Below are 25,029 nucleotides of genomic sequence, written 5' to 3' on the forward strand. Positions count from 1 at the left end.
TTATATGTGTTTTACAGGGACTCTGAGTATGGGGTCTATAGACTCCCAAAGGATCCTTGAGTACTATGAACTTGGATGGGGAAATACTGCATTTTTAATTTCATTGATCTCTAGCTAAAATCAAACAGGTCTTTCATTATGAATTTTGGCCACATCCGTCAGTCACATTAGCTGTACTATGACCTTGTCATCAACAGAAATTACAGCTACTTTTACATTACATTACAACTATGGAGGTCCTGTAATACTTTGTCTATCACCACTTTGAAACTATGGTAGTTTCATAGCTACCATTGTATATTGCTATTTAATAGAATAATAAGCACAGATATTTTGTATCACAAATTTGTTGCTTTAATATTTGCTAACTGTATTTACAATGTAACTAGATCCTTTTACAACCTTATGTATGTCATTTCATGAATTTAAAAATATCATTCTGAGTCTATTCTACAATGGGTCTATGGCATAAAAAGTTCTCCCAAATCTTTGCTGTGTGTTTCATCCTCAGTGTCTCCCTCCATTATTATTTTTCCTTTCCTTCACCTTCTATTTGCTCTTCATTATCCTTTTTTTTCCTCCTATGACTGTTTATGCTAAATATGGAGATTCTATCCAGGCTTCTATACTGATAAATGATGAAGCAAGTTTCCTTGACTCCATTTACCTACTCTGACCCTATTAACCTTCTCCTTTGAGAAGGCTTATTTACTTGAGTCTCAAGCATTTGGAGAGAGTGGAAAACCCAACTGTCTATGAACCCAGTTCTGTTTTCTCTCCTGAGATTTTGTTAAATGTACCACATCATGCCTTACATTCAGGAGTATTTACTCCTTTAATAAGAGGGAGAGACCGAGACTTTATACCATTTCCCCAACGTAACTAAGATTACTACAGCATCTATCAGGGAAAGAACAAGAGAAACAGGGATGGGGATACTAGCTGTTCATACTTTGGCTTGCTTACTAACAGTCTAGGAGAGGAGGATGTGAAAAGAGCTTCTCATCTTTTGTGTGACTCTTTTCTAGAAGTTCAAATATCCCAAATACACATCTTACTCATTTTTCTCCATGCCATCTATGTTTATAAGTTCTTGTGTCTTATAGGCAATAGATAAATACTTCCATGTCATTCTGATTTCCCTGGCTTCTCTTCATTTTCTTTCAGCCAAGAGGGCTCAAATGTTATCACTATTCCAGTGACTTCAGGAAACCATTTTTAAAACATGGGTTAGGAGCATATAATGCTGTGCTTCCATGGAGCTTAATTTAAGCCAATCCTGAAATCTGAAACACAATCCTACAATGACTTCAAATATGGGTCTGTATTGGTATTTTTCTCTGTAATCTTTATTTGGCTATTCAATGGCAGAGTCATCTCTGTTCAAAAATTGGAAGCTTAAACTACAATTTAAAATCTATTATTTACAGGGCTGGAATTGGGCATGGGGCTGGAAGTGTGATCTGCCCTCTGGAAGCAAATTATGGTGGAGCAAAGGGAGATATGAAAAACAGCATCTAGAGACCAAGGTGAGATTCAGACAGACAGGGAATGAACACTAGCTTGAGTGAGTGATGAAAACTGAGAGATTCAGATACAGCACCAGGACAGGAGGCAGATCTTGGGCAGAAACCTTGAAACACTTGTACTCAACAGTGACCACTTTTTATAGGCATTTGAGCTTTTCCAAAGCTGGGGATAGAGAGCTATCAAGGACATTTGGAAATTTTCTCCCCATGTAACTTGTATGTTCTAATGAGTAATTACATTCCTTTATGTCTTGATTCTTTTTTAAAATTTGTATTTGGGAAGTGCTCTTGTAATAATTATGGGAGCATGGAGCTTACATGCATATTTGAGGGTCAGTGAAGGTACCCATGCTGCTGTAATGGACTTGGAAAGAGGGATAGTGGGTAGGAGATAAGGATAGAAAGGAGAAGGGGGGTCCAGATTATGTACTGTTCAAGATCTTATAAGATATTCTATATCTTATAATAAAGACTTTGGGTTTTCTCTGAGCATGTTGGAGAGCCATCTGAGGGTTTTAGGTAGAGGGATAATGTAATGAGGTTGACATTTTTTGAAGGGTCTTTCTAGCTGCCGTGTTGAGAAGGGATTATAGGAGTGCAAGAACAAAAGCAAAGAGATCACTTTGGAGTCCATTGCAACCATCCTGGCAGAAGATGATGGTGGCTTGGGATATGCTGGGACAGAAGGGATGAGAAGTCTTGTCAAGAGAACTTGCTGATGGGTTAGATGTAGGGTATAACAGAAAGAGAGCATTACAGATGATACTAGGGATTTGGAACTGAGGAACAAATAGAATTGAGTTGCTGTAGACTTCAATAGAAAATTCCAGAAGGAACAGGTGTTGGGAAAAGGATAAATCTAAAGCTCCTGAAACAGTGACAGTTACCTTGCTCACCATTTATATATATAAATGTGGAGGGTTCTCCAGAATTGCTATATAGGAAGAATTCAGAGACCATGCCCACCCACTCTAGAGATGGACGTGAAGCTTGGAACTACTTTTCTTATCACCTTACATGAAATTAAGACAACTGTGGAGGGGTACCTGGGTGGCTCAGCTAGTTAAGTGTCCAACTCTTGATTTTGGCTCAGGTCATGATCTCATGGTTAGTAAGTTTGAGCCCCATGTCAAGCTCTACACTGACAGTGCAGAGCCTGCTTGGGATTCTCTCTTTCTGCCTCTCTCTCTGCCCCTCAGCCCTCTCTATCTCAAAATAAGTAAATAATAATAATTAATAATAAAGAACAAAAACCTGTACAAATTGTAAAGTAAAATGTTATTGGAGAGTTTGGTTAGCTAAGCAATTCTTTGACACCAGCCCAGCCCAGTGGGAAGTTTGAAACTCCCTCTTGTTGAGGTCTTTTGATCTTCCTAGAAGTAACCACCTCACTGACTTTCTTAGAGTTTTGCTGAAATTTGCCATGACTCTTTCACCAGAACTGGAGGCATGGAAAATGTTGCTACCAGGTAGTTAAATGACTTTGTGTGAGGCCTTTGATGAAGAAAGAATCACCAGCATATCCTCCTTTATCAGAGAGGATTTGGCCTGCCAGCAGAAACCATGTTAGCTAATTTAATAAAAGGAATCTATTACATGTGTTTATGAAGACATTAGGAAGTGCAACCAGAAGACAAGGGAACCTCAAGAATTTCAATTGTGGGAAGCTGCTACCAAGCCCAGGGTTGGAGGGATGAAGAGAAGAGCTAAGCCATCTGCTCAGTGGCAACTGGGATGACAGACTTTAAAGCTTTGTAATATCCCCATGTGGATTTTAATTGTCCTTGTGGTGGTAGATGCTTTAAACAAAGAGCCAGCAAGAGAGGGAGACCTAAGAAGACCATTCTGTTTCACCAACACTCTTGGGGGAGAAAAATCCCACCTGCTGGAACTGGCAAAGGAAGACTTTAAGGGGAGAGAGAATAGGCAATCATGAGGAATTAATTATGACAAAATGAAAATAAAATAGAGGTGAAGCAGTAACCTACAGCACTAGTTATTTTTTAATTGTTTTTATTTATTTTCTTGATTCACTGTAATTTTACTTGCAAATAGCAAGATGAGCTCTAATATTCTTTCCATTTATTAGGTGAATAGATATATTTTTAAATATAATTTATTGTCAAGTTAGCTAACATACAGAATACACAGTGTGCTCTTGGCTTTGGCAGTAGATTCCCATGATTCATTGCTTACATACAACACCCAGTGCTCATCCCAACCAGTGCCCTCCTCGATGCGCATCACCCATTTTCCCCTCTCCCTGCCCTCCCTCCATCAACCCTCAGTTTGTTCTCTGTATTTAAGAGTCTCTTATGGTTTGAGTCCCTCTCAGTTTGTAAGTATTTTTTTTTCCTTCCCTTCCCCCATGGTCATCTGTTAAGTTTCTCAAATTCCACATATGAGTGAGAACATATGATATCTGTCTTTCTCTGACTTGTTTCACTTAGCATAATACCCTCCAGTTCCATCCATGTTGCTGCAAACGGCAGGATTTCATTCTTTCTCATTGCCAAGTAGTATTCTATTGTATATATAAACCACGTCTTCTTTATCCATTCATCGGTTGATGGACATCTGGGCTCTTTCCATAATTTGGCTATTGTTGATATATTTGATAGCACAAATTGTTGATATATTTTATATCTATCTCTATCTATCTATCTATCTATCTATCTATCTATCTACCTATCTATCTATCTATCGTTGATATATTTGATAGCACAAATATTGGGATACATGTGCCTCTATGCATAAGCACTCCTGTATCCTTTGGATACATTCCTAGTAGTGCTATTGCTGGGTCATTGGGTAATTCTGTTTTTAATTTTTTTTGAGGAATCTCCACACTGTTTTCTCGAGTGGCTGCACCAGTTTGCATTCCCACCAACAGTACAGTATTAATTCTTAAGTTTAGCTTTCCTTTCTGATATTTTAGACCTTGATTAGAAGTTCTCACTAAAATAATCATTTGCTTCTCCATCACCAGTTGTTTTTAGAGATATGAAAAGCCAACCTCTTTGTTTCTCTTTCATATTAAAGTCATTGGTTTTGCATCTAAAAGAACACCTACCTGGACAATGTGAATGATATTCATTCCTCTACAAGCATCTTACAGATTTGCTGGATAAAATCAATATGGAGTCTGGCATTCAGAGATTGACAGGTTATATTTTGCAAAATCATTTATTGCTAAAACTGTTGGATTTCTTCTTTCTTTCTTTCTTTCTTTCTTTCTTTCAGCAGGACTTTAAGGAGACACTAAAGTCAAAACTTTGGTAATTCAAAATTCAACTCCATGATTTGTAATTGTTATAGACAAGCCAGATTTGATTTGCTGTCTGCAAGTCTGAAGTTTATAATGCATGTAATTTGATTTTCTTTCTCTAGAGATATTTTATCTATCTGATATGAGTCTTTATCAGCCTAAGCAAAGTCCAAATTTCCATAAAAGTTATTATGAAGAATCCTTTACTTTTAAAGAATGTTAGGAAGTTGTTAATTTTAAAAGGTAGTTGTAGCATGACTGTTAGACTAAAAGTATAAATTCTAGAAAGGTTTCTAATTTTTAATTTTACTTTTTCTCATATTAATTTGTGAGCTGTCACTGATATTTCCCATGCTAAATTTTTGAAAATTCATCAAACTGCAAGTCATTTTCAGGTATTCAAATTTGTATTTTAGAAATATTTGTGTCTTAGTACATCAACTGACTAGTTCAATAATTAAAACTCTACAAATTGCTCAGTGCTAATAACCTCTTAATGTGGTAAGTATTTTACATTTTTCACATTTTGCTTTTGTAGATATTATCTACAGCCCTATGGAAGGGTTCAGGGGCTTTACCCTTTTAGAATTATGAACACAGCAGCTCAAAGAAGATAAGTGACAGTGGTCATTGTGATAGTGTGGCACGAACACAGGTCAGTTGATGTAGAGCCTCTGTCTTTTTAAAGATGTCTTATGTATGCAGCCCAGCAGAGTAAGTGGCAGAGTAGAGGTTCAGGAATTGTTGGCTATACTCGATTGACTGTCCTGTACTTGGCACACTGTTTGATTTTAGAAAAAAATGCATGAAAACAGGGGAATTGCCTTGATTCTCCTAATATTCTTTTGTATATTTCAGAAGTAGTAAAATAATAGTTTTCAAAGCAGCAAATGAACCCAATTTACCTGTCCTGTTAATTCTGAAGGTTGCCAGTTATGAAGATGAGGTTCAGAAATTTATGAAATAAGTGAGTGCATAAGGAAACATAGAATAAGAAGTCTAAGTGCTTTGCATAGTGATTTAATATGAAAAGGCAATAATATCTTGCTTCTTTAGAACTCACTCTTCATTGGAATGATTGCTTAATTTTTCTTCTAGTTAAGATAAAATCCTGTTCTCCATAGAGGCAAAGTAGATATCCTCTCTGCCATGATTTTTGTAAAGGAATTTCTTCTCTTTATTCCCTTCCTTAACCCCCAGATTTCTATGCATCATCATTAGCAGTAGAATTGTACATTCTGGTTGGTACAATCTATAAATATGTACTGACATCTAATTCTGGGTCAGGCACCATGCATGTGAATAGTAGAGAACAGGGCACATTCCCTGCCCTTGGAGATTCAGAGGGACCCTCCATGGAATTCAGTAGCTTTGTCATTATTGCAATAACTGCTTTCCTATTCATCATCTCATTAATTTCTCACCAGTGTCTTTGAGGATGATACTAGGATTTTAGTAGCAGGTTAGTGCTGAGGTTAAATAGGCTTAGTGTCTCTCAGAGATGAGGTGAGGTCTACACGAGTGTGCTCCGACTCGTTTCCAAAGTGGTGGTTATGGTTCTGTTGTTTCTGTGTGGAAGCCACAGAAAGCCATCCTCTCCTCTTGGGAGATTTTGCCCTCCCCTTGCCTCCATGGCTTCCACAATCTTCACCCTAAGGGAAATAAGATTCTTCCTCCCTCCTCTTCCCTTGAGAGATCTGATAAAATGAGCATGGTGTCTTCCAGGGGTTCCTGCCTTGGTTTACTGCAGGAGATGGAGAGGCAGAAAAGAACCTTGCATTTTGTAAGCTCCTTTGCAGCTGCAGTTGTGAATATAATTTATTTCTACCAATATGATATACTCACCTGAGATTTGAAAGATAGAGTGAGGCACAGGTGATCTTTCCATGGCTGCTATTTTCTGTTGTCAAGCATAGCCATGGTATTGGTTTTCACATAGCGGTGTTCTGATACAGAGCCAACAGCATTGGAGGGGTGATGAGAGCCAGGGATTGGGGCATGAACAAGATCCTAGGGTTTCAGTGCTGGCAACCTATCTTTGGATTACAGCCATAGTATGTTGCTAGAACAAAAAGTTCCAGCAGTGGCTATGATTTCTGCCTTTTTACAACCTGAGGGGTAGATACTACTGTGATTGTTTCCATTTTATAGAAAGGGGAAACTGTAGCACAAAGAGGTTCAGTAAATTGCCCAATTCTCACAGCTAGTAAACATTTGGGACAGGTTTTCATTGCCTGGTTTCAGTGTCTACCCTTTTATTCTTGCTACTCTGAGTTATTGAATATATGACGACTAAACACAAACTACTATCTCAATAAATTGTATGTCCACAGAGGTTTTTGAAAAATGGAAGAATAATAGGAAACTCTGCTTAATAAATGCTAAGTAGCTAAGCAACACCTTCAGCTTACAGACAGAGTTTAAGGCCCAGGTAGTGCAGAGCTGTGTCAAACTTTTATAGCTAACGTATTGGGACTGAAGTGCCACAATGTATTCTGATTATGTGAATGTTGTTGTTTTGATTCTAAAACTGGTGTGAGAATCTGAGGAAAACTTTAGACCACTTAGTGAAGGAAATCTAAACACACTCACACATGCATACAATCTTTTATACACAATTTACTTTATGGTTATAATTGGCTTCTCAGATTTAACCTAAACCTCTTTTGGCAGCGTGGATTCCTTCTGATAAGTGCTTTCCCACCAACTATGTGTAGCCTTTGTAAGGGTTGCTTTGATGGGCCCAGCATTTTACCCCTCCCTGTATCCATGGCCTTTGCCATGTGACATGTGACTTAGCAGTTCCTGTCACACAAAAAAAGGGAGTATATTTTCCCTATCCCTTAAATATAAGTTTGTCCTCTGATATGTGGTGGAGGTGAAGGTAGGCCAGTTCTGGCCTTGGCATATAGAGACCTTGAGTGTTTCTCATGTTCTCTTGTGTCTCTGTAAACATGAGAAAACGTTTGGGCTAGCCTGGTGGAAAATGAGAGACATGTAGAAAAGAGGCACATAAAGCTGAGGCCATTGGACTTCACCCAACAGTAAGCTAATAGTAGATATGTGAGCAATTTCAGCCAATAAGAAGAGCTTCCTAGCTGACCCTGAGCTAACACTAGATGCTTGTGTAATCAACACTTCTTGGTATATGCCACTGAGACTCAGGATTGCTTATTATCATTATGATATAGCATTAATTACAAATGTAAATACTATGCCTCTGTTCTGTCCAAATTGTTGATAATGGCCAAAAGCTAACCCAATCAAGGACTTGAGTCTGGGTGAGGAAAAATGGAAAAAAAATTTTTTTTGTAATCATTCTTATACAGAATGTATGTTTTTGTCCCCTCCTCAAATTCATGTGTTGAAATTCTATTCCCCAAAGTGATAGTATTTGAAAATGGGGCTAATGAAAGGTAATTAAGTCATGAGGGTAGAGTCCTCACGATGAGGTTAGTGCCTTATAAGAAGAGATACTAGAGTGCTTGTTTTTCTTTTTGTTCTCCTTCATGTGAGAAACAATGAAAAGGTGCTAGTCTATCAGATATGACCCAGGCCGTCACCAGAACCTGGCCGTGTTGGCATACTGACTTTGAATTTCTAGTCTCCAGAACAGTGAGAAATGAATGTTTATTGTTTGAGCCATCCAGTCTATGGTAGTTTGGGTCTACAGTATTTTGTTATAGCAATCTGAGCTAAACACACTCATTCTAGTTGAAGGACTCAGATGAGATTGTTAAGTAGTTTCTGATATCTGCATCCAAGAATATGCCTTGGCTTCTGCCTCTTTGACTCCATGAGCCACATTTATTGATCCAATAAAGTTACTCTGAAATTAGCCCAAGACATACTCTGTTTGCTGTTCTAAGTTTCTACTGCTTTGTTTAAAATCATCCACAAATTAAGTGGCTGAAAATAATCATTTAATTCATGATTTGGAGGGGTCAGGAATTTGAGGATGGCTCAGCTGGGCCATTTTTACTTGGAGTCTTTCATGTGGTTGCAGTCACCCATCAGACATTGGAATACCTAACAAGGTCGGATTTCCACGATGACTCATTTACATGACTGGTCATTTTTGCTGGCTGTTGACGGAGAGTTCAGCAATGTTGCCCTCCAGAATGACTACCTTTGGTGTTTACAATCAGTCCCAGGGAAATTGGACTTTTACATGGTAGCTGGATGTCCCCAGCTGGACATCCCCCAGAATGTCCCTAGAAAACCAGGCATGGATTCCCACTATGGGAATAAGGTCCACAAATGTTGGTATGTTTTGAAACGACCCCATTCTTCCCTTTAGCCACAAATTATTTTTACCACTCCACTGATAAAATATGCTTTCTCCTTCCCAAACTTCCCCCTAAGTCTTTACACTGGGGCCTGAGGTTCAGGCTCTGAGTCAAGGAGCTTATCATTTAAGTGAGCTTTATCATTTAAATCCATGTGACTCCATGGATTTGGTTTCTTGATTATAGTTTCTATTAAGCTAAAAATCTTGGAACTAAGGGCAAGTTGTCTGCTCCTAACACACCCAAGATACAATGCTGGTATAGAGATAGGACGGCTGTGGTAAACAGTCTAGTTCCAAAAAGGGGGAGGTGAGAGGCATATAGCAGTCATGGGTTAGCTCTGAAATCCAGATGGATGTGAACCCTCAGTTTGGTTAGGACCTGATTTTGCTTCCTAAAACAAAACTTATATTACTGCAATGAAAACAATTGATTGGGAATTTATTTCATAATGAAGAATAGAAATAATATTTTTTCATATAAAAATTATCCCTACTTTCTGAAAAAATGTTGAAAGATCTAAACTGTCCTAATATCAGTTTGGTTAGGTTATAATGAGGTGGTAAGATTGTAGAGAGCACATTGAAGTACCGATGTACAGGTATCTTTGATATCCATTTGATTTTGACTTTTATTTTCACAGGAATAGCATTGAAAACCTTGAATTATAAAGGAATAAGAGGCAAACCGAGTATTTATTCATTTTCATTATGCTTCATTATGCACTTTGTTATGTGAGAGTGGTTTGAAACACCACTTATGAAACACTATGATATTTCCAAGACTCTTTCTTTTGGGCTTGAATTTATGATTTCATTTCCTTTGTCCTCAAATCAAAGGGTATCTTTCCAGAAGTTTCATCATTGATGCTATGTGTGTTTGCAAGAAAAAGACTTATGAATCCTTTTTCCATATCAACAGAAGTAATTTTCAGCAGACTTTTGTAGTATTTTTGAGTGTCTACAGACTTCTGACAAATTGACTAGATATTATCATTTCAACATTAGTCTGCTGAAATGCTTCCTCCAGCATTGGAAAGTTTTCACAAATTTGTGATTCTAATCTCTTCCTCCAATGTGGCAAGCTGGCCAGTGGAATCCACAGTTGTCCAGCAGCAGCATTCATAAAGGTGACTGCAGAGTTTCCAATTAAATGATTTACTTCATTCTTAAGTGCCCAGATAGCTGCCAGCTGAGCCAAGACATAAATGAACTCCACCCCTTCCAACTGTTCTGGGAAGATGATTTACTTTTCTCATAAAACATGTAACTTCTGTCCAAATTTCAATCAAGTCCTTCAAAACTCATCGTCTTTTACACCAGGGAGCATCTGTGTAGAAGATGTCTTTGTATTCAGTCTCCTCCTGACCAAAACCACATGAAGAGGCTGTGATTCAAAACCTAGCTCCGATGAAAGAGTCCAGTTTCAGGGCAGCAGACAACGAGCCCAGGGCCGGAGGTTGTCTGGGATTTCAGGACAAAGCAAGGACACCCTATGATGTATAGAGCTCCCTCCTTCATGAAAGCAGAAACATAAATGAACATCATGTGTGACATGTGACACATCTGTAGAAAGCACCACGAATTTGTGTGCCTGGCAAATAAACACTTCACTCTTTGAGGTTATCGGTTGTATCCCTGGTTTCCAAAAAAGGCTTCTTAAAAAGACACTTTTCGTAGATGTATTAGGTAGAAAAGAAGTTTAGATACTGGAACCACTGGGAGGCTGTGGTAGTTCCATCCAGTTAATGCTAAAGGAGAAAAATGTGGCGCGTTACTATCTGAAACATATTAGAAGGGATACCGGCAGTTTGGGGGAGGATGATATTTTTGATAGAGGCAGCACTGCAATTTTTTGAATTTGGCCATTTCTGGATCACATGGTTTTATGGACTGAAGTGTGTGCCACCAAAATTCATATGTTGAAGTTCTAACCCCAAGTGTCTCAGAATGTGACTGTATTTGGAGATAGGGTCTTTAAGGGTATAATTAAGGTAAAATAGGGTCATTAGGGTGAGTCCTAATCCAATAGGACTGGTGTCCTTGTAAGAATATGAGGACACAGGGGTACCTGAGTGGCTCAGTCAGTTAAGTGTCCAACTTTGGCTCGGGTCACGATCTCACAGTTTGTGAGTTCGAGCTCTGCATTGGGCAGAGCTGTGTCTCCCTCTCTCTCTACCCCACCCTGCTCGTGCTCTCTCTCGCTCTCTCTTAAAAATAACTAGGCATTACAATTTTTTTGAATGAATATGAGGACACAGACATTTACAGAGGGAGCACACAAGGAGAAGACAGCCATCCATAAGCCAAGGAGACAGGTTTCAGTATGAAACCAACCCTGCTGACACTTTAATCTTGAATTTCCAGTCCCCAGAGTTGTTAGAAAATAAATTTCTATCGTTTAAGCCACCTAGTCTGGCACTTTATTATGGCAGCCCCAGCAAACTAATACACATGGATTCTCTAAGATCTTACCAATCATGTGATGCTTTTTTTTTTTGATTGGCAATGTGATAAGCATTCTTAGAAGATGCTTCAAAATTAGATGTTTTGGTTAGAGCAAAGCCAAGTTTTATTAAAGTTAGTCTTTTCAAAGTGGGGCTTCTTCTCATTGAAACGATCTATAATTCCTGCTGTCTTGACATGATGATCACTGAACGTATTTCTGTAATTATGTTGACTTCAGGACACACCCACATAAATGAACCCTGTGGCCTTTGTGTCCCATCTTGCTCAGGAAGAAAGCAAAGTCAAAAGATACCTAAGCTTTATCCTACTGGCTATTTCCAATTGAAGGTAAGGTAATCCTGATGAAACTCAAAGAGTCTCTAATTATAATGGCAAGGTATGTTTTCAGTAATTTTCTCAGTAGTAAATTATTCTAGGCCTCATTACATAATGAATGGTTTAGTGAATTGTTACAGAGCCCAATCATTTGAGAGAAGAAGGAATAAAAAGGGCCCCAGAGAAGACACATATGCTTCCCAAAGAAGGTTCTGGAAGGGGCCATATCATTTCTCACATTCTATGGGTGAGAACTAGACACTCGGTCACTCACACCTATGTGCAGAAAGGCTGGGAATGTCTTTGACTGCACAGCCTCTTTCCAGTCACAACACTGTAGAAAGGGAAAGAGGTGACAGAATTTGGTGGGGGGCTGGCTGGTCTCTGAAAAAATAGCTACCACCAATTGAATACTCACGGTGTGCTGAGTACTGCTCTAAGCCCTTTGGTTTCATATGCCATTTAATCATTGCAGTTCGTTCAGTTTGGTTAGTTTTCCTAGAATGTTTATGACAAATTGAGGTAGAGAAATTAAATCAGTGTGCTACACTGCCACAGGTAGGAAATGAGAAAGGATCTCAACCCAGCCCAGGTAGTCTTTATGAAACCACCTCTTAGTGTCTGAGTGTTTGGAAAACGTGGTGAAAGGTATTTTCTCAGGAAAACAACTTCAACATCAGTCGTGTCTTCTTTCTATCCTACCAAAATATTCCTAATTTTCCAATAGTTGAGTAAATTCCATGTCTTAGTCCATTCAGGCTGACACAGTAATAATACCATAGATTGGGTGGTTTATAAGAAACACATATTTCTTTCTCACAGTTCTGAAGGCTTTGAAGTCTAAGATTAAGGTGCTGGCTCACTTGGTGTCTGGTGAGTGCCTGCTTCAAGTTCGTAGACCTCTGTTCTTCCCCTGTGTCTTTACATGGTGGAAGTGAGGAGAGAGTTCTCTGGGGTCTCTTTTATAAGGGCACTAATCATATTCATGATGGCCGTGCCTTATGATCTAACCAATTCTCAGAGGCCCTACTCTTAATACCATTGTATTGGAGGTTAGGTTTCAACGTATGAATTTTAGGGCGGCACATTCAATCTATGGTACCCCATCTCTTACCTATATAATTTCCTTAGGTCACTAGCCTACAGGAATATATTCCTCTGTTTGACTCCCATAGGACTCTGTATCATGCATCTGGTTCATTTACATATTTAATTATTGATTTTCTTATTGATTCATTCATCATCCATTAGCCATCTTTTAAGCATCTTTTTTTTTTTTTTTGTTCCAGTCACTATGTTAGACACTGGTGATATACTGAATAGAATATGAATTGTGCTTCCAAGTTTCATAGTCCAAAGGAATGTGTGGGAAATAGAATAGAATAACTTCTATTGTGAAATTCTCTTGTATGTGCTATGTTTTACCAGCAAATTGTTGGATTATAATTTCTATTACTCCTTCAGTCCCATTATGCCTAGTTTGGTGGTAGACACATAACAGGAGCTTTAAAAAATGCCTGTTTTTTTTAAAACATGAAAATTTTATTATTATTTTTAAAAATATAATTTATTGTCAAGTTAGCTAGCATACAGTGTATACAGTGTGTTCTTGGCTTTGGGAGCATATTCCCATGATTCATTGCTTACATACAACACCCAATCCTCATCCCAACAACTGCTCTCCTCAATGCCCATTAGCCTTTTTCCCTTCTCCCCTGCCCTCCCCATCACCCTCAGTTTGTTCTCTGTATTTAAGAGTCTCTTATGGTTTGCCACAAACTTTATTATTTTAACTACAATGTATTTTAGAATAATATTTCAGCATTGGTTTGAAAACACACAAATAAATGATAAGCTACTCCACCAGCATATAAGGAAAGTTTAGTTTAATAGCATGGCCAACATTTCTTGTACCGTATAACTGCTTCCAGGGCTGGTCAATTTCCGCAGGTTTAAGTTTGAGTGGAATTTGATAATAGGAAGTAAGCTATTGGCACGGAGAGAGAAGGTGTCACACAATGCCCATCCAATTTCTAACTCACTTAAATAAAATGTCACATTTGGTCACCTTTGACTGAACTCAAAATAGCTCATATATTGCACCTAACTGACAATCAGTGCTAACTTATGATATTTTTATGTGTGTGAGAGGAATAATATAAAGTTCAGCCCATTTATGGCACCCCATGTGCGTGCACGCATGCACACACATGCGTGCACACACACAGAATTAGAGGGGAGAACAGGTGTTCAATTGTACATTTGAATCCAAAGTCTATAATCCATTTTCCCCAGAGTTTGGGAAATTTTAATAATTAGTCTATCTTACAGCAAATAGGGAAAGGAAAGCTAGCTGTGCTGTAGTTCCAACGATCAATGCAAGAAGTGAGAAAAACTTAACCAACAAGATTGTGTTCAATGCCTGGTATTTTCCCCACTGGAAGTGATGGAGTTATGGAAACAGCCTCAAAACTCAAATTTTAATTTACTGGATTTTTGGGCTTCTCTTTGAGAAATGAGATAACTGTATTTGAGTTTGAATAATCACTTTTGTAATGAATGTCTCTGTTGGCGAAGTGAAAATAAATTTTGATACATTGATTTGTATAGGTTTGGAGAAGTAATATTTTATCCTTATACACCTCAATTATTAAGACAAATGAATATTTTGTTCAAATTAATTGAATGATTAATTATCCTAATCTTCACCTTAATTTTCCTATTAGTAATTTTTCTTGTTAATATTCTTAGTAGGATAAGGTCATCTCTTAGATTTATTGTAGTTGCTCTTCTGGGGGGAAAAAGTCTTCCACAGCAATACAAACTATTTTCACCATATTTACTCATGCAGTGTTTGACTCTCCATTCCTTGACCAAAAACAAATAATAGTGTTTTAAACTTTTATCTATGGAAAAGAAAATCAAATATTCTCCCCCCAAAAATTCTCCTCCCTGTAGGAGATCTCAGGAAAATCCCCTCCATCAGATCTTAGGCCTCAAACTGCCATCAGAAAACATAGGTTCATTCTCAGGAGAAGCAGATCAAGTGAAGAGATTATGATTCTTGTCAGTTTTTAAGCAAGGTGAGGTAGGCAGCCTTCAAGATGGCTCCCAATGATCCCCTTCCTGGTCCGTGCATGCTTGTGTAATCCCCTCTTGAATTTGCTGACCAGCCTCTAACAAATAGAATATGGCCAATAGATGGGACATCAGTCCTGAGATTAGGTTCCAAAAGATTTTAATTGGAATCTAGAATTTTTAACATTTTCCCTTTAATACCTTATAGAACAAATTATTTCCCTTAATTGAAGGTCATAAGTTTCCAGATTAATAAATCCCACTTCATGCCCAGCAGAATGAAGAAAAAGCACCCACACCTAGGCCTATCATCAAGAAAATGCAGAACATTAGCACTAAAGGGAGAATTCTAAAAGCTTCCAGACAGGAATAAAAATTGCCAGTCACATATGATCAGGAATTATAATGGCATCAAGCTTCTCAGTAACAACACTCTCATTTGGAAGACAACAGAGAAATGCTTCAAAGTCCTGAGGAGAATGAATTCTAACTGGAACCACATTCTCAACCAAACCATAAATCAAGTCTGAGCGTGGAATAACGTTTTCTGGCATGCAAAGAGACGTCGGTGGATTCATTACCGTGGCCTCTCACTAGGTGCATAGGGGCAGATGAGAGAATAAACCAAAAAGCATGACATCCAGAAAACAGAGGGTCCCTGAGAGTAGAGAGGGGTGTAAAAGAAGAGGAGGCCCATTATGTCTGCAATGCAGCCAGCCAGGGGGGGGGACCCTGTTCCCTGTGGGTGACCAGCCCCACAGACATGTCCCCAAGGAAAAAAGGGGATCAGGTTTCAGCATGCGTGACCTTACTGAGAAGTGTTTTGGAGCTCTGACAGAGTTTGAGAATGCAGCAACGATCGACACAGAGGGCGTTGAGCAAACCCAACCCTGGTCTCCCTTAGGAGGAAAAGATTAAGGGCAGGTCTATAACCACAAAATCAGGAGAGAGCAAAATAGGTTTCTTATGTTGAAATGAGGTGGCAAGTATCAGAAGAAACAGCTGAAGAATTGAAGGTGGTGACTCTAGAGGTTAGGAAGTGAGGGTGGGGAAGAACGGGAGAAGGGGACTGCCTTTTTCTTTCTGTTTTTTTTGTTTGTTTGTTTGTTTGTTTTTCATTTTTTGTTTTTTTGGTTAAACCAGAGTCATACCCTTTGACTCTTAGAATTATGCTCTGATAAAAAATGAGGGTAAATTCCCAGAACTCAGACTTTATGAATGTTGCAGAGCCTCACCCCCTCTTCCTCCTCCTTGTGCAACCCTTTCCTTGGAACCCTGGAGACCCTGGGGCATTCACCTTCTCACTGCTAGTGTCGGCGGGGGGGGGGACCCCACAAGTTCCCACCACCGATTTGGGGGTACCGCTCCTTTTCTCCGGGTGCCTCACCCCCTCCTTCCTCTGTGTATCAGGAGAGCTCCTAGGGAAAGGGGCTTACATAGACATGGCTTTCTATCTCTTCCCTTTCCCTCTCTAGAATTTCCCAGCCAGCCCCTGGCCGGCGCTCAGCGCTCAGACTGGGGTCGCCGGCAGGTCTCACTAATGATTTTTCCTCTTCTCCAGTTTGTAGCGGTTTGAAAGCTATAGACCTCCTGTCTAGTCAGCCTCGGTCTTAGCGCACCTTGGGAGGTTTTCTCGCCTGTGTTCTGTCTCAGCCTGGTCTCTGCCCTGGAAATTGAATCGTCCTTTTGCTCATTTGGCCTTTTTAGTGAGGCTTCATCCCATTAGGATGTGCTAAGGCGCCTTGTGTGTCATTGATTTCTGCATGAATTCTGGAGGGCCAGGCTGTTAAGCAAACACTGCTCACCGAGTTCCTCTTTTGAATTCACTCCCAGGAGGGAAGTCGGCAAACTCCTGTGGAGGTCATTATCACCGCAGTGCGGCTGTGGCTACTGGGATAGAGGCAACGGGAATGGGTGCAGGCAGGGGCTTTCGGCCATTCTTCTTCCACGTTCTGGAATACTGAATCTGATCCAATGCTTCAAACATCAAACTCTGGTGTGGATTAGCAGGGGGGTATTCTCTCCTTTTGCTGTCTACTTCGTAAGCCCAAAGTCTTAGAATGGGCTGTGACAGGGGTAAGGGCTGAGCGCTATGGGAAGGTGGAGGAGACGCACCTCGTCCAGCCTCGGTGCATCAGGGAAAGCTTCCCTCGGCGCGCGTGTCTAGGCGTGGACTCTGCGTGGAGCTAGAAAGATGCACGGCAGTGAGCTCTTGAGCTAGGCGGGACGACAGCTAGTTGTAAAATAATAGTAACAGTCACGCCAAAGGTGAATTCTTGCCTTCACAGAGCATTTCACGTTTTATAAACCTGCCTCCAAATGCAGGATTATCAAATAGGCCAACAGCCAATGTGGGGTCTGAGGAAATGAGCACAGTCCAGCTTCAGCAAATTTACCAACAATTTTGCCACAAGAAAATCAACGTGATGTCTATTTTAATTGCAGATTTTTTTGAGGGAGGGGAGGGGCGGAGGAAGAGGAAAAGAGTCTCTTAAGCAGGCTCTGTTCCCATCAGGGAACCGTCATGGGGCTCAATCACGACTGCAGGATCATGATTGGAGCCCAAATGAAGAGTCCCACACTAAACTGATTGAGCCACCCAGGTGTCCCTTAGTTGCAGATTTTATTTAAGTTTTGGGTTTCGTAGTTTGTATTGATTTCATTTTGTAGAACATGTAGGATGAGAAGTAGCTGAGCGGGAGAGACACTATAAATTTAAAAATTTTTTTTTTAATTTACTTATTTTGAGAGAGAGAGAGAGAGAGCACAAGCAGGGCAGGGACAGAGGATGGGGGGAGAAAATCCCAAGCAGGTTCTGCACCATCAGTGCAGAGCCTGATGTGGGGCTTGAACTCATGAACCATGAGATCATGACCTGAGCTGAAATCAAGAGTCAGATGCTTAACTGACTGAGCCACCCAGGTGCCCTGACACTATGAATTTTAAAGTGTCTAATCTGGTCACTTTATATATTTTTTTCTTTTTTAAAATATATTTTTCTTATAACAACCTTGAGAATAGCTGGATAGGCTGAATAATAAAACGCTATTGTTGTTGTTATTGTTTATCCTTGCCACGTTCATAGCTGACCACGCATAAGTCAGAGAGCTGCTAACGGACTTTATCAAAATCACACTGCTGGGCTGCAGACCAAAGGCAGAGGTTGGGGCTTGAGCTCAACAACCACTGAGAAACGATGACCTATGACAGGGCCAAATCCTTTTTCTACCATATGATGAAATTCTTTAACCTCATTACCTTCAAATGGAGTAAAAATATATATCCCATAGAGTTGTATGAAGATTAAATAAGATAGTGTAACAACGTTTGTGTCCAGACAAGGGCTGGCTTCAAGTTCATGTTTAATCAATGATAGTCATTGTCATTTCCTAGTTCCTGGGTTCAGTGTCTTGTCTTCTATGCCACATGTGAACAAGAATCTGTTAGAAGTGGCTGCCTGGGGGCGCCTGGGTGGCGCAGTCGGTTAAGCGTCCGACTTCAGCCAGGTCTCGATCTCGCGGTCTGTGAGTTCGAGCCCCGCGTCGGGCTCTGGGCTGATGGCTCGGAGCCTGGAGCCTGTTTCCGATTCTGTGTCTCCCTCTCTCTCTGCCCCTCCCCCATTCATGCTCTGTCTCTCTCTGTCCCAAAAATAAATAAAAAACGTTGAAAAAAAAATTTTAAAAAAAGAAGTGGCTGCCTGGGTGGCTCGGTCAGTTAAGCATCCGACTTCAGCTCAGGTCATGATCTCTTGGCTCCTGAGTTCAAGCCCTGCATTGGGTTCTGTGCTGACAACTCAGAGCCCTGGAGCCTGCTTTGGATTCTGTCTCAGTCTCTCTCTGCCCCTCCCCCGCTCATGCTCATGCTCTCTTCTCTCTCTCTCTCTCTCTCAAATATAAATAAGCATTAAAAAAATTTTAAAGACTCTGTTAGAAGTGATATAGGATGGTCAGGAACTAAGTATTTGGTTTGCTGTCAGCACTGTAGTGCCGCTAGGGACCCTGTGGTGATTTTGATGATTCTGGTGATAAACTTTGGTGCTCTGTGTCCCACTTCTTCCATTTTATAGAGAGGGTTGAAATAGCTGGGGTAATTTGTGATTTCAGACCCTAGATAGAATTCTTGTAAATACCCATGTTTTCCAATGAATCTTTTCTCTCTGATTGATTTAATCAGCATGCAGTGATCAGGGTAGAAGTTCTGGGGCCAGTATGGCTAACTTGGAAACCAGGCTTTCTTTGCTTTTGTTTTTATTTTATTTTATTTTATTTTATTTTATTTTATTTTATTTATTTTATTTTATTCTTTTATTCTATTCTTTTATTTTATATTTCATCATGATAAGTGTACTCTTTAATCCCCATCATCTATTCCACCCATCACTCCACCCAACTCCCCTCTGGTACTTTCTCCTTACATTATTTCTACACCCAACTCTTTTTTTTTTTTTAACGTTTATTTATTTTTGGGACAGAGAGAGACAGAGCATGAACGGGGGAGGGGCAGAGAGAGGGAGACACAGAATCGGAAACAGGCTCCAGGCTCTGAGCCATCAGCCCAGAGCCCGACGCGGGGCTCGAACTCACGGACCGCGAGATCGTGACCTGGCTGAAGTCGGACGCTTAACCGACTGCGCCACCCAGGCGCCCCTCTACACCCAACTCTTTACTTTCTACTTGCTTTATGTTGGAGACAGTATGAAAATGGTCTGTGCCTCTGTTTCCCTGTCCATAAAATGAGAATAAGACTGGCATCTACTTATTGGGTGGTTGAAGGAATTAAATGAGCAAGTACATGTAAGTTGCCTTTAAAAGTACCTGTTATGAAGTAAGTTTCAGTGTTAATTGAATTTCAGTGTTAGTTGAATTCAGTGTCAATTGATCATATGCCAGATCCTGTTTTAAGCCCTGAGCTATTACGAATGACCAAGATAGCCAAAGTATGTCTGTGGACCTTAAGTTCTAGTGTGAACAAATAATTAATGCTGGGATTCTGAAACTCTGAGATGTAGTAGGAGAACGTGTTTTCATGCTGCCTGGTCCGAATGGAACAGCAGATGTTTTCAGTGTTCCTCTGGGTTTTGCCAGATCATTCAGAACCCTGACGTTATTTCCTGCAGCCTGTGGGTAAGGCTTTAAATTTTTCCCTCAGGAATAACTTTGCACAAACTAAAACTTGTTGACTTCATAATAAGCAACTTCTTTGTAAGAATCATTTTATGGAGGTCAGATAAAAAAATATGTTTGCTACAAGGCCAAATATTAGACATGTCTAGTTTTGAGTTTAGCGTTAACATGTGGGGATGAGGTACTTGTTTGGGTTAGGAGTACATAATTTTTGTCTCATAAAATTTGCATCATGCTAAATATGACTGAGGGTTCATTACTGGCAAAGCCACTCCTTCTTGACAAAGGAATGCGAAGGGAGATAACATCTAGTATTTTGAAAATCCAGATTTAAGTGTCTTTCTTGTTTCTCCGATAGTATTTTTTTTCTCCTACAGTATTTTTATAACAACTGCAATCTACTTTTAACTGCTGTGCTTCCCCTAACCTGAGGAAGTTTTTCCCACTGAATTGCAGGCAGAAATTCAGCAGCGTTTAAGATTGAAACATTGTCTTTGTTTCTGCCTATCAGCACACACACAACAATGAACATAAACTCGCAAATAACTTGTGATCATCCGAAACCTAAGTCACTGATGAGCTCATTCTGTGTAGACTAGACACATCTCAATTTCAGAAGAAAGCAGTTGGATAATTGACAGGCAGAGTCGCAAATAGACATTGTTACTTTGGCAACAGCATACTACCACTTTCTCTGTGTCACCTGTCACACACAGAGCAAGAAATTATGCGCTGTGATAACAGAGAGGCAGTGACTCTGGGATTCTCTGGGAGAGACTGAATTTCGTGTACTTTGCATAGTTCATAGTGATCGAGATGCAGAATGTTCAGGTCTATTTGTAAGGACACACATAGGCCTTCCCCAAAACGCGGAAGGATTTGGAAACGTTCAAAACCATCATCTCAGACTTCAAATTTGGAATTTAATTAGCTCCCTCATAATGGCCACTTGTGATATTTCTTGTCAAAATCCCTTCGGGGAAATGCACCCTGATCCCTCATCCTTCATCCCAGTTCATGTCTTGATAAATAGATTTTCCATGATTTAGCATAAATTCCACCCCAAGTCCCCATCAAACCCCAGCCACAATAGTGGAATTCGAATTGGGGTAGAGTGTTTTGCTTTAACAGATAGGAGTGCTATTCTACCAGTAAGCACTGGTAGGTCTTTACAAAAAGCCTTGTACTATCTTGGAAGTTAAGTATTTTGAATAGGTCCCTAGGTAATATTGTAGCTCTATGAACACACTATCAACTTCCTACAAATGATCACAAGTTCATTTAGTCCATATAGGTAAATTTTGTGTTTCCAAAAAGTTAAGAATCTCATTCGTCCAATTTTAGGGAACTTTAGAACACGCAGTTTTGGGGGGAAATGATTAGTGATTCTTCTGTTGATCATCGTGGCATCACCTGCCCTCAACACTTAATCAAACAAAGGGTAATGCACTAATGTTCTTTAACAAGGTATATTCTGGTTTAAAATGTTGGCATGGAATTTTCTATTAATCCACTTTGAGTGGTGTCTGAACTCACTGAATGGCTTTATTCAAGTATAGTTCTTTTTCTGAATTAAGCAAAACAGTCACTTGTGAAACAACACCTCTTTTGACATTTAAAATGGTATGTAGGGGCTCCTGGGTGGCTCAGTCGGTTGAGCGTCTGACTTCGGCTCAGGTCATGATCTGGAGATTCTTGAGTTCCAGCCCCACGTCGGGCTCTGTGCTGCTGACAGCTGAGAGCCTGGAGCCTGCTTCGGATTCTGTGTCTCCCTCTCTCTCTGACCCTCCCCCACTCTCACTATGTCCCTCTCTCCTTCAAAAATAAATGAACATTAAAAAAAATTTTTTTTTAAATGGTATGTAACTGAAGGAAAACATACCCTCATTGAATTTATGTGTTAAAATCCCAATAACAGCACCTGGAAAATTGATGTGTCTGGGTATTTGTTTTTCAAACCAAGGATTTAGGGACTGAAACATAAGAAATCCTGGCTCACATTTATGAGTGCTGACCATAATCTCAGGCATTGTTTCTGGACTTATATTGACTTCTTTAATACACACAAACCTTATGAGATACTTATACTTATTATCTCAATTTTGGAAATGAGAAAACTGAAACATACGAGTTAAGGTTATACACCTAGAAGGTGGTTCAAAGTTAGATTCAAGTTACGAGCCAGGATGCAGAGTCAGGTCCCTGCCTGTAACCAACCACAGCATGAGCCTCTTAATATAAAATGGGGGTTGGGTATAATGTTGGCCACTAATTGAAAACTAAACTATTGGAAAGCTCCTTTTATATACTCTAACCTTTCATTTCTCACTCTGTTGAGCCTGCAAATGGCCTTGGATGTTAGCTGAATATGTTCTAGGGCAAAACTGAAATCCAACTCACATATAAAAGTTAATTATTTCCTATTTATCTTTGCACTCATGGAACCCTTCTACACAGGAAGTCAGTCACTCAGCCAGTCCCATAGTGTAACCATAAAGAAGGGTTCTTCCACGTCTTCCTCTGGCCACAATTACAGTTCTCATCGCTGGTAGCAATTCAGCAGGAAGGGTTCATGTTCCGAGAAGAGCACACTGGATGGAGACAGGCACGTTCCTGGCTCCAAGTCTCAGTTATACATTTAGGATGCTCTACGTCAGGCATGAAACCGAATTTGAGTAACATAGATGCTAGTATAAATTTTGCGAAGAGCTTTTTCCCCTCTAGTTTTGTTTCTTCACTTGAATAGTAAACAGACTGAATCAGATGCTTCTGTCGAGTTTCGAAAATCTTCTTATGCAATTGAATTATCACACTGAGTCACTCTTCTCTGTGTCAGTATACAAAGCAATGAGGAGAAACAAAGAGCAAGTGAAGGAGGGGCAGAGAGAAGGGGAGACACAGAATCTGAAGCAGGCTCCAGGCTCTGAGCTGTCGGCACAGAGCCTGATGTGGGGCTCGAACCCACAAACCACAAGATCATGACCTGAGCTGAAGTTGGACACTTAACTGACTGAGCCAACCAGGCGCCCCTTTGTCTTCATTTCCTATTGCTGAATAATGAATTAGCACGAAAGTAGTGGATTATAACAATGTCCACTTCTTTTCTTTTTGTTAATTAAAATATGTTTGACATATAGCATTGTGCAAATTTAGGTGTATAATATATTAATTTGATACATTTATATATCGTAGTAGGATTGCCATTATCATGGCAATTAGCACCTCTATCATGCTACATAATGGTACTTTCTTAAATCATTAAGTTCTAGTCTCTTTGAAAGTTTGATGATTGTAACAAAATATTGTTGTCAATATTCACTATACTATGCACTAAATCTCCAGGGCTTATTACTACTCATTATTACTTTGTACCCTTAAACAACATCTGCCCTGTCCCTACACTCTCATCCCCTGATAACCATTTGATTTTCTACTTTTATGAGTTTGGCATTTTTAGATCCCACATATAAGTGATATCATATATTGCTTGTCTTTGACTTATCTCATTTATCGTGATATGGTCTCCATCCATGTTGTTGCAAATGGCAGAATGTCCTTATTTCTCATGGCTGAATAATATTCCGTTGTATATATATTTATCACAACTTTATCCCTTTATCTGTTGATGGGCACTTAGGTTGTTTCCATATCTTGGCTGTTATGAATAATGATGCAATAAACTTGAAAGTATACTTATCTCTTTGTTATCCTGTCTTCATTTCGTTTGAGTACATAATCAGAAATGGCATTGCTGAGTCATAGAGTAGATCTATTTTTAATTTTTTGTGGAACGTCCATATTGTTTTTTTAATAGTGGTTGAACCAATTTATATTCCCACCAACAGTGTATAAGGCTTTCCTTTTATTTACATCCAACATTTGTCATCTCTTGTCTTCTTGACGATAATCATTCTAACAGGGTGAGGTAGTTTGGATTTGCATTTCCCTGATGATTATATTAGATGTTGGCCATCTTTTCATGTACCTGTTGACCATTTGAATGTTTTCTTTGGAAAAATTTCTATTCAATTCTTCTGCTCATTTTTCAGTTGGATGTTTTGCTGTTAGTAATTGTATGAGTGCTTTATATATTTTAGACATTAACCCCTTATCTGATATATGGATTGCAAAAATGTTCTCCATTCTATAGGTTGCCTATGCATTTGGTTATTTCTTTTGCAGTGCAGAAGCTTTTAAGTTTGATGGAGTCCTATTTATTGATTTTTGCTTTTGTTATTTGTACTTTGTGTGTCATATTCAGACAATCACTGCTCAAAACAACATTCCTTTCTTAGGACAGAAGTCTGCGTAGGGATCTCTTGGGTTCTCTTCTGAATATCTCAGAAGGCAGACTGGGCTCTCTTCTGGGGTTAAGAGTCTTCTTTCAAGCTCCCTTATGTTGACAGAATTTAATGTCTTGTGGTTTTATGAGTGAGGTTTCCACTTTCTGGCTGGCTCTCAACTGGGGCTACTCTCTGCTCCTGAAGGCCACCTGTGTTGACTGCCACATGGCTCCCTCGGCAACATGACAATTTGCTCCTTTAAGTCCACTAGTAGAATTGGCTAACTTTGCATAGCTCCAACATCTTTAAAAAAATCTTCGTTGATATGTTTAAATTTTATTTTTTAGAGTAATCTCTATACCCAGTGTAGGGCTTGAACTCACAACCCCTGAGATCAAGAGTCACATGCTCTCCCAACTGAGCCAGCCAGGCGCCCCAAACTCTGACATCTTTTAAGGGCTCATCTGAAATAAGTGAAGTCCATCAAGTGAAATTTCTTTTTTGGTTAGCTCATAGTCAACTGTTTAGGGATTTTAATTACATCTGCAAAATCCTTTCTGCTGCATAACGACGTACATCATTATATTCACAGGTCCTGCTTATAACCACGTGGAGGTCATTATACAGGCATATACATCAGAGTACATACTTACCTATACTTAGAGACCATCTTAGA

This window comes from Prionailurus bengalensis, chromosome B1, assembly GCF_016509475.1.
Source record: "Prionailurus bengalensis isolate Pbe53 chromosome B1, Fcat_Pben_1.1_paternal_pri, whole genome shotgun sequence".
NCBI lineage: Eukaryota > Metazoa > Chordata > Mammalia > Carnivora > Felidae > Prionailurus > Prionailurus bengalensis.